At 40.5% G+C, this 13,873-nt stretch overlaps 1 non-coding gene across 1 annotated transcript; it reads right to left on the bottom strand.

Annotated features, from left to right (window-relative positions):
• Positions 1-3,618: 3,618 nt before the first annotated feature.
• Positions 3,619-3,724, bottom strand: LOC129514361 (U6 spliceosomal RNA). The gene has a single exon (XR_008665421.1). It is a non-coding gene; the product is annotated as a U6 spliceosomal RNA (small nuclear RNA).
• Between the last annotated feature and the right edge of the window lie 10,149 nt (positions 3,725-13,873).

Consider the following 13,873-nt stretch of genomic DNA (forward strand, 5'->3'; position numbering starts at 1 on the left):
GCCCCCCTGCTCGCGGCCCCGCGCGCACGCGCACGCGCACACGCCCTGCCGGCCCCGCCCCCGCGCGTGACCGCGCACGCGCCCCCAGCAGGCGGGAGCCGAGGGAACGCGCGCGCCTTGGCTCCCCGGCCGGGCGCGCGGGGACGCGAGAGGGCGCTGCGGGACGGGAGGACGCCCGCCCAGTCTCGCCGCCCAGCCTCGCCGCCCAGCCTCGCCGGGGCCGGCCCGGGGCTGCCCGTTGGCTTGGGTGCGGTTGCGCTTTCCTCCGAAGAGCCCCCTCTCGCTCCGTTTGCTCTCGCTGCCGTCCCGCTCGGTCCCTGGTCGTAGCCGGGCCTCCTGGCATCTCCCGCGGCTCCGTGCAGCCGCCGCGCAGGAACAAACTGCCTCTCTTTGATGACCGTGCAAAACTTGAGCAACCAGATAGCGGAAAATTCGGTACCTCACGGTCCTATTAAGTATCCAGACAGTACAGGGCAGAGCGGTGACTCAGGAAAAGAACTGGAAAAGTTGCTTTTCAAATCTGTGGAAGGGTCTTCCGTGGCCTCCTGATCCGCATACGCAGGCAGCGTTCTCCAAAAGTAAGGCCCTGGGGTCCGCAAACAGGGGATTCCCTTTGAAGTGTCCTATTATTTGGGTGTCAGTGGACTTAGGCAGGGTACATACTGTTGGAAAATGTGACTTTTCAAAACCAATGTATTTAGGTGTTTTGTGGTGGGGTACAGGTCGTGCGGGTAATGAATACAGGGAAATAATGAACATTAAAATTACCCATAGGCTCACAGCAGGGGGACCGATACTCAGATGTATGTGTTAATCATTCAAAAGATTTATTATGGAACCATTTAAGTGCTTGCTAGCCCAGGGCTCAGGCTGTATAATTAGCAATTTAACTTATCTCACCAGCTTTCCCAGTCATAGCCATTCACTCACTCCATCAGTTGCAAAATGAGCTGTAATAAAATTTCACCACCACCACGGAAAACTGCTCACTAATGGCATTACCGATGCTCTGGCACTGTTGTCACCACGAGTTTCAGTCACTTTGTGCCATTTCTTTGTCCTGCTCAGCTCCTTTGTTCTTTATCAAATTTCTATCCTTTGTATCCCTCTTTAAAGACTCTATTCCATTTTTATGTATTCCTGTACTTAAAACATCTTACCTCCGTTCTTGTTCTCTAAAATGTCTTTAGCCCCATCTCATTCAACAAGCTGACCCAGTTAAGAGCAAACTAGGTTTCTCCTCCTCTACAGATTTTTGCTTAACACACACACACACACACACACACACACACACACACACCCTTTATTCTATTGTTTACAACATGTATACCCATGAAGGGAAAAACCTTAAAATTCTTCCTTCAGGTGAGACACACAAACCACCAAGGCTACACTTGCTATAGTCTGAAGTTTTAAGTTTTCTACTTACAAAGGAATTTTTAAATTTTTACTGTATATATGTGTATATATATATGTAAATATTTATATATATTGGTTGAGGCATTTTCATCTGCTAAATGTAACATCTGGCTAGTTTTGATTTTCATACTTAGTTGCATCTGAGTTAAGACTCCATAGGGGAATGGTTTTATAGCTTACCTCACTTGGCTTCTTTGAGCTATGCTAGTAAGAATATTAAACAGAGTTACCTGATGGATTTTGTACTATTTATTTAAAGCTATTAAGGCTGTTTGGCTTGAACTGTAAGGAACACACACCTTGGGAAGTTGAGGAGCAGGTGAGCTCTTACAAAGTGTATGAAGATTATCATCAGAGCTGCGGAAGACCCCCGGTGCTCAGAGATCTCTTACACTGATATTAGAGCCCTTGAAGTTCCATCGTTCAGAGATTCATTCCCTTGGTTTAAGCTTCACTCTCTTAATAGCACTTTTAAAGTGCTGGTACCAAGAACTAATACGCAAGTTTCAAACTGATCATTGAGAATTCATTGTTTCACCTCTAAACCCGAGAATCTCAAAAACTCTAGGTGTCAAATGTGCTGTCGTCTGTGATGACTTAACAATTCTGCCCAGAAACACCTGGGATACAGGCATGACTTGAGAGTCCCGGAAACACGAGGAAATGTAGGGTTTTGTGAACTAGAAAGTCAAGTGTTAAGAGTTCCTCACAATGCAACTGCATCATCTCTAGTTTTCAACAAAACACTTTTTCAGAAGCCAATTCCCTGTTGAAACAAGCATGTATGGAAGATTTGCAGATGGCCTGCTGTCAGTGTAACAGTTTTTTGCTGCCCCTCAGATGTAAAGCTAAGTGATACTTAAGTCTGTTGGGCTAAAATGTCTTGTTTTGTATGGAAAAGCAAAATGCATGGCTTTGGAGATTTGGGCATAAAGTCAGAGGAAGTTGAAACAATTGTAGATTCCAGGAGTGTTCCAGAGCAGAGCTATGATAATGCAATCATGGGGCTGAACATTGAAAAGTTGTATCTTACTTTACTCACATTCCACTTGTGTTATGAAGGAGAGGTTTAAAGAATAATTCTTTATTGCCTGGTGGGGAGAGGTTTCTATTCCTAGCAAGGCTGATCTTTATTATGCCCACAAATCAAAGCAAGGGACTCCAATTTCATGCAGAAGTCATCAAAAGCTAGGCCAGGGCTTGGGGATTCCTTAGGAATGTATGGTCCTGGCAGGGCTGGGAGTCACTTGACTTTTCTGGTGTCCAGCTAGAAAGACTAGAAATGGCTTTCAATTTAGTTGCAGCTTACTACTGGGCAAATGGAGATGAAAAGATAGATTATTCCTCCAACTCCCTAGCCATGGTATTCTTACTGTTTCTGGTTACCTGAGGCCACTACCCTGGTTTAGAGACAAACAATCGCTTTGGGTCCTCTGTCAATGATGCACTTTCCTCTACTCACTGGTGGCAATAATTTAATTCAGGCCAGCAGTCATTGAACTATAAAACTTTTTTCTAAGCTCTAAAAAATTCTAGATCTGAAACATGTCTGGTTCCAATGGTTTTGGATAAAAAGATTGTGAACCAGTTATCTATAAACCAAGTAGGTTTACAAAATAACACTTACCCTCACACGTTCTAGTCTAGCTATTATTTTTTATTTATTCTCTCTCATGAGAGACACAGAGAAAGAGAGAGCCAGAGACACAGGCAGAGGGAGAAGCAGGCTCCATGCAGGGAGCCCGACATGGGACTCGATCCCAGGTCTCCAGGATCACGCCCTGGGCCAAAGGCAGAGGCTCAACCGCTGAGCCACCCAGGCGTGCCTCAGGTTCTGGAAATTTTATGTGTTGAACTGTCTTTTCCCTTTTCAAATACCAGAGGCAAGACAACTGCACTTTAACAGACTAAAGACACTCTGTTTGCCAGACTTACTAAAAAAGCAAAATATACCCAGTTTTGTTTGGACTGTGTAATTTGAAGTCAACAGTACTACTGTTCTCCCTCCACTCCTACTTTGTGGCTTTAACTTATTTGAAGAAAGATGCCTGCAAGGCAACCAGGCCTGTGATAGTGGCCAGAGATGGCTATGGATTAGATCAAGTGACACTTAGCGTGACCAACTCTACTGGTTTACCTAATAGGGGGAGGTCGAGAGTTGATGGAAGGCAGCATTTTATTTACTTTTAAAATTAAAAAATATATATGGAACGCTTCACAAATTTGTGTGTTGTCTTTGTTCAGGGGCCATCCTAATCTTTTCTGTATCATTCCAATTTTAGTATATGTGCTGCCAAGTGAGCACAGGATTTTGTTTTTAAACCAGGGAAGTCCCAGGAAAATGGATTGTTACCTTAAGACATCCTTTCTTTGTGGTTATGGGGTAGTTTGAGAAAGTTTCTTTTTTTGTTCTAAGTAAGCTCTTGTCCCAGTGTGGGGCTTGAAAACTGACAACTCCCAGATCAAGAGTCGAATGCTCTACCAACTGAGTCAGCTAGGTGTCCCTGAGAAAGTTTCTTTAAATAGGTTTTTTAATGCAGTAAAGCCTAGTGATTTTTCTTAAAGATTTATTTATTTTGAGGGGAGGGAGGAGCAGAGGGAGAGAGAAACCCAAGCAGACTCTGTGCTGAGCCAAGCCCAATACAAGGCTCCATCTCACAACCCTGAGTTCACAGCTGAAACCAAGATTCAGACACCCAACAGACTGTGCCACCCAGTAATTTAAAGGAAAACATGAGTCAAAACAAAATTTTAAAAATTTCAAATTATGAGATTGGATCCATTTGTTTAAAAAAATATCCAAAAAGATAGTGACAGAAAAGATCCTTTCCTTTTACAAAAAAAAAGTGAAACTGCATGGTGATGAGGGAATGGAATCTTCTCAAAAGTGGAAAACCAGAAAGTATTGGCTTTGAGTATTATTTATTTTTTTAAAGATTTTGAGAGTGAGAGCAAGAGAGAGAGGGAATAAAGCAGAGGGGGAGGGAGAGAGACAAGCGGACTCTGCGCTGAGTGTGGAGCCTGACATGACATGGGGCTTGATCCCACGACCCAGAGATCATGACTTGGAGCCAAAACCAAGTGTCAGAAGCTTAACTGACTGAGCCCCTGAGGCACTGCTGGCTTTGACTATTCTCAAAATACTTGCAGCAAGGCTGTAAAAGTTTCAACCTGAAGTTTAGAAAGAGTGGCATAATTCTTGAGAACCATACATATTGAGACTCAAGATTGTTAGTTCAAGTTATAAAACTTGTATTTCGATTTATTAGTGATGCCTCTGGCTCTTTCCACCAGATACGACATTTTGACCAAAAAGGCCTTACGTGATGATGTTCAAAAAAATTTTTTAGGATTTTATTTATTTATTCATGAGAGACAGAGAAAGACAGAGACATGGGCAGAGGTAGGAGAAATAGGCTTCATACAGGGAGCCTGATGTGGGACTTGATCCCAGGACTCTGGGATCATGCCCTGAGCCAAAGGCAGATGCTCACACCCAGGTGTCCGGATGATGTTCAGATTTAACATAACTTTTTTGTTTCAGCTTCATATTTTACTTGATTGAGGCTATGATACTTAAGAAAAAAAAATAGAATACATCTAATCAACTGGCAGGCTTATTTGTCTCTATATCCAAAGTAAGCAGCATCTCCTACAGTAGGAACAAGGCCAGAATTGGAGGTGGCAGGGTATGCATTTTTTAAGTTTATTATGGTTTCGTAGCAAAAACTAGTCAAATTTTTCATTCTAGGAAGGGCAATGTGTAACTTGCTGAGGACACTAACCATTAGTCCTCGTTGCAGTGGAAGCGAAGAGCTTCTACTCCTCAGGTTTGTTAGTAAAGGCTAAGCCTGAAATTTCATAGTGTATACTAAGGAAAACAATGGAAAAAATCTGAACTCTACAGAGTATTAAAGAAATGTCGTGGGCAGCCGCAGTGGCTCAGCAGTTTAGCACCGCCTTCAGCCCAGGACCTGATCCTGAAGACCTGGGATCGAGTCCCACGTCGGGCTCCCTGCATGGAGCCTGCTTCTCCCTCTGCCTGTGTCTCTGTCTCTATTTCTCATAAGTAAATAAAATAAAAATCTTAAAAAAAAAAAAAGAAACGTGGATAGTCAAACCATGATCTCCTATAGCTCCAAAGATAGTATAGTTTTTAATTGTATGTGGCTGAGTATGACTAAGGTTGTAGAATGTGGTAGAAGGAACATTGGACACAGGCAGGGTGTGCCCTAAGTATTCCATGTAGAATGCTGGGTGCCTGATCTGATTGATCTTTTTGTTAATGTACTCAGAGGTGGACGGTGTTATCCTTGTATTACAGATGAATAAACCGAGGTTTAAACTATTCAAGCAGAATTATATAGTAAAGCCCCTATTCTTCCAATTCTAGTGCTCCAAAGTATATCCACTATACCATTTTTCCCTCCAGCGTGGATTAAGTATTCTGGTGCAGAGCAAGCATATTTTTGGAAATAAGTGCCTCCTAGAAAACCAAGTGCAAATCTCAGCTCTGACACTTGCTAGGTACTGACTTCTAGGACACTTAGTTCCCTATCTATAGAAAGGAAGCAGTACCACCTAATATAGGTCATAGGGCTGGTGAGATGAATTAGAGGAGACCCTGCAATGTCTAACAAATTTTAGCGTTCAAAGTGTTTTAATATATATTGGCTCATTGATAACTGTGATGTAAGGGCTTATGGTTTTTGCATTATATATGAGCAAACAAAAGCCAAAACGAGTGCTTGTTTTTAGTTAGCTTTTGGTGAAGAGCTTTATAAATGGTGACAGGGATGTGCAGTACCGCTAGGCAGTGGTTCTCAAACTTCAGTGCTCCTAGAATCAGCTGAAGAGTGTTTCTTTGACTCCCTCCACTCATTCAGTTCTGATTTAGTAGGGTGGGGTCCATGAATCTGTATTTCTTAAGTTTCTTTAAGCAATCTCAACACCCAGTGTGGATCTTGAACTCAAGACTTGCATGCTTCTCTGACTGAGCCAGCCAGGTGACCCTGTATTTGCATTTCTAATGAGCTCACAAGTGATACTGATGCTGCTGGTCTATGGCCCATGCTTTGTATGACTCTCATCTTAGATGTTAATATAACTGCTCACTCCAAAGAGCCTAAAGTTATTCCAGTCCACCGTGTGGCTCAATATGGGGATTGGAAAGGATTAAAAGTATTGCCATTCCTTTAAAAGAAAAAGTACCAAGTAAGGTTGGTCTCTACTAAATTCTACTAAGTTGAAATTATAAGGCAAGTTTCAAAAAGTTCCTTTCAGCCATTTGTCCAGAAGGGATTTGTCTGGATTAATTTGTGATGGGGCACATTTAAATTCCACTTCTGCATGTGAAAGTGAACTCTCACCATACTCTGCCACTCTTTCGTTTTTCAAATACACCATGCATCCCCTTACCACAGAGCCTTCCACAGTGGTCTCAATCCTGCCTATTAGGATTACCCAGGGAACTTAAAACACACACACACACCAAAAAACGATGCCCAGGTCTTATCCTTGGAGATCCTGAAATAACTGGTATGGATAGGGTCCCAGGATTTGTATTTTTAGAACCTCTTCAGGTGAGTCTAATATGCAGCAATGCTGAGCACCATTATTGTACATTCTAAGAAGCAGTTAGGGCAGGACAGGTATTTGAGCCTGAGCAATGATAGTTTCCTAGGACTTCAGGCCAGAAGACATATTTATTAACAAAAGAGGTAAATAAGAAGAGTCGGAAAGGAAATCACTGGTAATAGAAATTCAACTGCTAGATGGTAATTTGTTTAGAGAACTTCGATGCTCTTACCTTCTTTGAAAAGTTTAATATGCTATTATCATCAAGACTTACTTCTTTAAGCTTGGTCAGTAGTATTGGAAGTGATTCTGGATGTGCTCATTTGGTTGGTGTGTGAACCCTTTCTAGCAAGGACAGGGAAACCCATATGAGTAAGAGTGGTCAAGTGACCAGGAAAGAGCATTGGCATTAGACCACAGATCTCCCAACCCTAGTCAAGACCTCTTTTCCACTACAGCATACAACTTCTTCCCATAGAAATTCCTGATATTCATGTGGTAATATTTCTTTTCCCCAAGTGGTTCTTCTGATGGCCCAATTTAATTCTTCTATGTCTCCTAATAAGTGCATTAAAGACTTAACATGGGTGACAGGGTGGTTCAGTTAAGTGTCTGCCTTTGGCTCAGATCATGATCTCAGAGTCCTGGATTGAGTCCCATATCGGGCTCCCTCCCTCTACTCCCCTGCTCCTCCTCTCTACTGAATAAAATCTTAAAACAAACAAACAAAAAAAAACAAACCCAAAAACTTTACATTTACCTCAAAATAATACTTTAGGGCCCCCTGGGTGGCCCAGTCGATTAGGCATCTGACTCTTGATTTCTGCCCAGGTCACGCATGATCTCAGGGTCGTGAGATTAAGCTCCTGCTGAGCTCAGAGTCTGCTTGAGATTCTCTCTCTCCTTATCACTCTGCTCTTCCTCCGCCATTCCCACTCAGACTCTTTCTCAAATAATAAAATCAACACTATTTTAGCCTGTAGCATTGCACAAGTTTTGATATGCAGTACTTCCACTGACAGTTAACTTCTGGTTATCTAACAATTTCCATTATTACTTAACTAGTCACCCAGGGGACATTTTAATACTGTGTATGGCCCCTTGGTAAACTGAGTATTACTAGCTAGCTAATGGGGAAAGAAAAAAAGGGGATAGTTTCTAATCTTTTTGTTGTTGTTGTTGTTATGTAGAATGAGCAAAAGAATGATTGGAGTATTCATATAGTTGAGTCTTCTGGAAACCAGAGTTATATAAAAAAATGAAGCAGTATTTTCTAAAAGTCACAGTGTTCCTGTAAAAGTGGCTTACTCACCTGGCAAGATTTTATCTTCAGTAAAAAATGGAATTTAAAATGCTGCAGAACGGGACGCCTGGGTGGCTCAGTGATTGAGCGCCTGCCTTGGGCCCAGGGCGTGATCCTGGAGACCCGGGATCAAGTCCCATGTCGGGCTCCCTGCATGGAGCCTGCTTCTTTCTATGCCTATGTCTCTGTCTCTCTCTCTCTGTGTTTCTCTCATGAATAAATAAATAAATTCTTTAAAAAAATAAATAAAATGCTGCAGACATAGATGCAGACATATCCCAGTAGGAATGAGCTCACCCAGTGGTCAGATCTTGGTGTCTAAATACCATTGTCCTAAAGTTCCCGAAACACTTGAAGAAATGGCTGATTCTAAGGCTAAGGCAGGAAAAATACAAGATATCCCTGCAGCATCTTATCATGTCACAAAGTGGTCTAAAAGCTGAAGTTTGAGGGAATTTCAAGGGATACATCAACAAAGTTGAAAGAGCTCCCAAGACCAAAGCTAGAACAATCTGGGCAACAAAATCATGTTCTATCCAGTTACAACTCAAAGTATAAAATAAATATACATGAGTCTGTAGTGATATATACATACATACATATACACAACTGAATTAAGAAATGAATAGAGGAGACATCTTTCTTGCAGGAAGATTCCAAATTTAAATAGATATTCCTCATTCAAGGAAAGAAGTGGAGCTTAATTCTCTCCTCCCACTTCCCTCCTCCAATGGGGCTGGACTCCTTGACTATCTTCCAAAAAGACTAGAATAAGAAAGGCAGAAAAGGAAAGTAACTTTAGACTGGAGACCCTAACCACCACCTTAACCATGAAGGTTCAACCACCTTGAAACATGTAGTTCAAGGTTAAACATCACCAATGATGTCATGGGTATCATGTATTCCCTGATAGGAGAAAAAGGGCACTTCACTCATATGGTATTTTGACTCCAAACCCATAACTCTAGTTTAATTATGATAAAAACACTAGAAAACCAAATCAAAGGACATTCTACAAAATATCTCACTAGTACTTCTCAGAAGTGTCAAGGTCATGACAAAAAAGGAAAGATTAAAAAAACTACCAAAGGCCAGAGGACACTAAGGGTCATGATGACTAAATAAAATGTAGTATCCTGGATTGCATCATGGACTAAGAAAAGGGCATTAAGAAAACTCAAAGACTGGAGTTTGGGACACCTGGCTGGCTCAATTGGTAGAACATGTGACTCTTGATCTCAGGGTCTTGAGTTCAAGCCCCATGTTGGGCATAAAGTTTACTTAAAAATAAAAAAAGTCTGGTGTTTAGTTAGTAGCAAAGTATGAATGCTGGTTTCTTAGTTTTGACAAATGTTATATGGTGATGTTAATAGGGAAACTAAAATGAGGGGTTTGTGGAATACTCCCTAAATCTGAAACTTTTCTGTAAGTCTAAAATTATTTCAAAGTAAAACATTTATTTTAAAAAGTTGGTATAGGATTCTCTATAGCTTATTTCTTTGATACATAAATCATTTTGTGATTTGTTAATACAGAAGTGTGTTTCTTCTTCCTCTTCTTCTTTTTTTGTAGTCCCAATACTAATAGATGATCATTTTTCCCGTTAGGGATAAATGTAATATTTGAAGCTGGTGATCACATGGTATCTCTGTCCCTAAACTACTAGAAGATATGGAGACCAAAACTCAAGCTTAAAGGTGACTAAAGGCAATCTTTTATAAGACTGATGAACTGGGACTAACTGGTGGTAGAGGTTCTGTCTCAAGGCATTTTTATTCCTTAATAATTTTACTCTCATGAAAAGTAAGCAGCCTAAGTTGTTAATAGTCACACAATATTTGAGGCAAATGTGCCTCAATGAAGAGGACACACAAAACCTCAGACTCCCAGTCAGGCTACATCTTAACTTTTTGTTTTAAAGATTTTATTTTATTATTTATTCAAGAGAGATAAAGATAGATAGAAATAGAGATAGAGAGAGAGAGGCAGAGACACAGGCAGAGGGAGAAGTAGGATCCATGCAGGGAGCCTGATGTGGGACTCGATCCTAGGACTCCAGGATTATGCCCTGGGCCGAAGGCAGGCACTAAATCACTGAGCCACCCAGGGATCCCCTACATCTTAACTTTTTATAGAGTACATTGTAGTAGCCTTTAATTCACATAGGAATTTCAATCTTATGGAAAAGTACTCAAGTAGCAATAACTGAGAAGTTAAAAAGATAAGACCCTAGTTGCCAGTGCTAGGATGTTAGCTGTCTGAGGTGCTATACATCCAGTCCACAGGGTGACAAAAGGAGAGTCTCAGGAACTTACTCAGAATTTGTGGATGGTTGTAAATATACTACCAATTATATGAAGACAAGTGACAGAGAACAAAAGTTAAAAGATAGGGGGAAATCTGGGTCTAACCCTGAAATCAGGTCCCTGACACTGCAAACACCTGTGAAGTTTGAACATTTGCTAAATATGGGACGATAGGGATCCCTGGGTGGCGCAGCGGTTTAGCGCCTGCCTTTGGCCCAGGGCGCGATCCTGGAGACCCGGGATCGAATCCCACGTCAGGCTCCCGGTGCATGGAGCCTGCTTCTCCCTCTGCCTGTGTCTCTGCCTCTCTCTCTCTCTCTGTGTGACTATCATAAATAAATAAATAAATAAAATTAAATATGGGACGATAAGTCAAAACAAAAAGCAATAGAATGTAGGATTTCAGTTATATAAATGGCCAGAATAAGTATATCCATTGAAACAAAAAGTAGATTAGTGGTTCCCAGAGATTTAGGAGAGTAGAGATTGAGGAGAGCTGCTAAAGGACATGGGGTTTCTTTCTGGCATAATGAAAATGTTCTGAAATTAGATAGTGGTGATGGTTGCACAACTATGAATATACTAAAACCAGTGAACTGTACATTCTAAGAGAGTGAATTTTATAGTACATGAATTGTCTCAAAAAGAAAAAGCAATGCAAACAAAAAAGAAAGCAATGTGAAATGTTCCTCTCCACAAAATAGGGAATATAGGAGTTCATTAGTGACCAATGGCATGGTCAAAATGAAAATCAATCTGAATCACTACACAATTTTTTGTAAAGAACAACACATGAGTAATGAAAATACAAAATCAGATCCAATAGCCTAAGACTATTTTTTCTACCTTACAATCTGTTTGACTTGAATGGAGACATCTGAAAACTCCCAGAATTATATCTTGTTTGGAGAGTGGTTCTAGAACAGAGAAAATGGTCTTTGGGTATAATTCTTGTAACTCATCTACAATGCATTTTGAAATATGAAAATAAGACAAAAACCAACCAAAGATCTGTCAAGGTAAAAAGGGGCTGACATTTCTTAGTGGGATAGGACGTTGATGCAGTATGTGTAAACCTCTTTTTTTTTTTTCATGAAGAATATGAGTTCCATGAGACCAGAGACTGTTTTATTCACTGTTATATTCCCTGCACTTAGTACACAGTAGATGCTCAGTAAGTATTTGTTGAGTGAACCAAGTTTATGTTGCAGCTGTGAACTGGCTTGTTCATCTATGCAAGAATCTAAAATGAATTTATTTTGAAAACTGGCATCACGTTTTTTTTCTAGAAAAGTAAAAATTATCATTTAACTTACTGAATAGCTATAAGTTACTTGGTTTGAATACAGGCATAAAACACCTGAATTACCTCAAGTAAAATTAATGAAACTGTTCCCAAAGTTAAAATGGGTAAAAGAGCTTACTGATGGCCATGTCACCTGTTACTTTAAACCAAAACCCACCAAACCCTGCTTTCCAGTAAGAACACTGTGAAGAGGACTGAAATCATGATGATGCTTGATATTAACAGTGATCAATTATCCCACTTGGCTCATATTTTGCCATTAACTAACAACCGTTCTCCCTACTCATAAAATTCCATGTTTAAAGCAGTAAGATACCCACATATTGCTCTGTAGTCTCTTCTGTGTTCATCACACTTCATGTTACAGGTGAGATTTCAAACATTAGTTATTATTGTACAAAGCATTTTCACCCTTGAATTTTTTTTTCCAAAAATAATATTCTCTTTCCTCATTCCTGACCCTGGTCCACATCTAAAATACTGATGAATAGGCCTTCATTACTACCTGAAGGCCAGAGCCCTGCAAACAATAGCTACTGATTTGTAAGAGGCAGCCAGCACCCTGCTTTCCCAAAACTACCACCTGCACCCCATGAGATCTGTCAACACCTAAAATCCTACATCACTCAGGAGATTCCTGGATCAGAATCCTCTTTACTTAGATTCTGGCAGCTGTTAAAACTTAGTATATCATAGAATCAGATTTCTTCCAAATGAGAGATCCCAGGCAGAGTCCACAGCCAGACTCCAAAACAGCTTCTCAGGCCCCATTTTTTATGACAGATGCTGTCACATGTCTGTCACAAGACTTCCAGGACTTGGTTCTTCGAGAACAGCTGTGCGCTTATGTAGCAGGATGCTGTACTATGTTCGACTACATTCTGAAGAAAAACATTTTACTGCTATGGAAAATTTTGTTCTTGTGCTTCACAAGTCTTGCCAAGTCTCTTAATGTGGATATTTCTTCAGAGATGGAAGCCAGAAGAACTCTTTGGTTATCCAGATACAAAATACAAAGACTGTTTATTTGGGAGCACCCCTGGCTTTCTTCATAAATACATTTTATAGGGGGATGGCCTACAAACTAGTGAAATGGAAAACCATCTTAGAGAATGCAACTTCATAAAAGAAAAAACAAAACAAAAAAGCACAGTGCTCCAGTATCTGTAGGAGCAACAGGCTTAAAACACAGTTTTATACTCACCAGAATGGCTTGAATGAAGTTGAAGTTGGGAACAATTTGATTTTCACACATGGTACTGGTTTGATTTTAAATCCCATGCCCACTTTTTAAAAGCATAAGTTAGCTTTGGTTTCTTTCATTCTTTAGAAGACATCATTGTGTTTCTTTAACATCAGAGGTAATTGATGATTTAAAATTAGTGGTAGTGGTACTTTCAAAGTGAACTAATAACTACAAACAATGGAACACTAAGTTATATAAAAATTTCCCTTAGGTTTGCTTCCATCCTGAATGCATTTCTAGTTGATGTTGGAAAACAGCTTCCTCTGGACTTCCCAAGGGACTCTCCCACCAAGCACAAGTTCCCTCCTTACCCACAAGGTAGCTTGCCTTTTCCAACTGTAGACACACACACACACACACACACACACACACGCACATGCACACACCCTCAGGAGTGATTTGGATTAGACAACGAATAGCCAGACAGCACCTCCCAGAGATGGGCACACATGCAGCAGCTGTCAAAAGGAGAAGTCATTTTACTTTCTTTTAAACTTGCAATGTTTGTCTTTATTTTGTTCTTTATATTTTGAAAGTGAAAAGAAATAGTATTGAGTCAATTTCTTTTTGTTTTTTTTTTTTAAATATTTGTTCTATATATTTACAAGCCTTAAAGTTGCTCTAAAGATTTCAAAAGTATTAAGAGTACTTTTCCCAGGGTAGCACTTTTTTTTTAAATTTTTAAAACAATTCTTGGAGTTCTCTGGTCCACAGCA

The sequence above is a fragment of the Nyctereutes procyonoides genome, unplaced genomic scaffold, assembly GCF_905146905.1.
Source record: "Nyctereutes procyonoides isolate TBG_1078 unplaced genomic scaffold, NYPRO_anot_genome, whole genome shotgun sequence".
Classification (NCBI taxonomy): domain Eukaryota; kingdom Metazoa; phylum Chordata; class Mammalia; order Carnivora; family Canidae; genus Nyctereutes; species Nyctereutes procyonoides.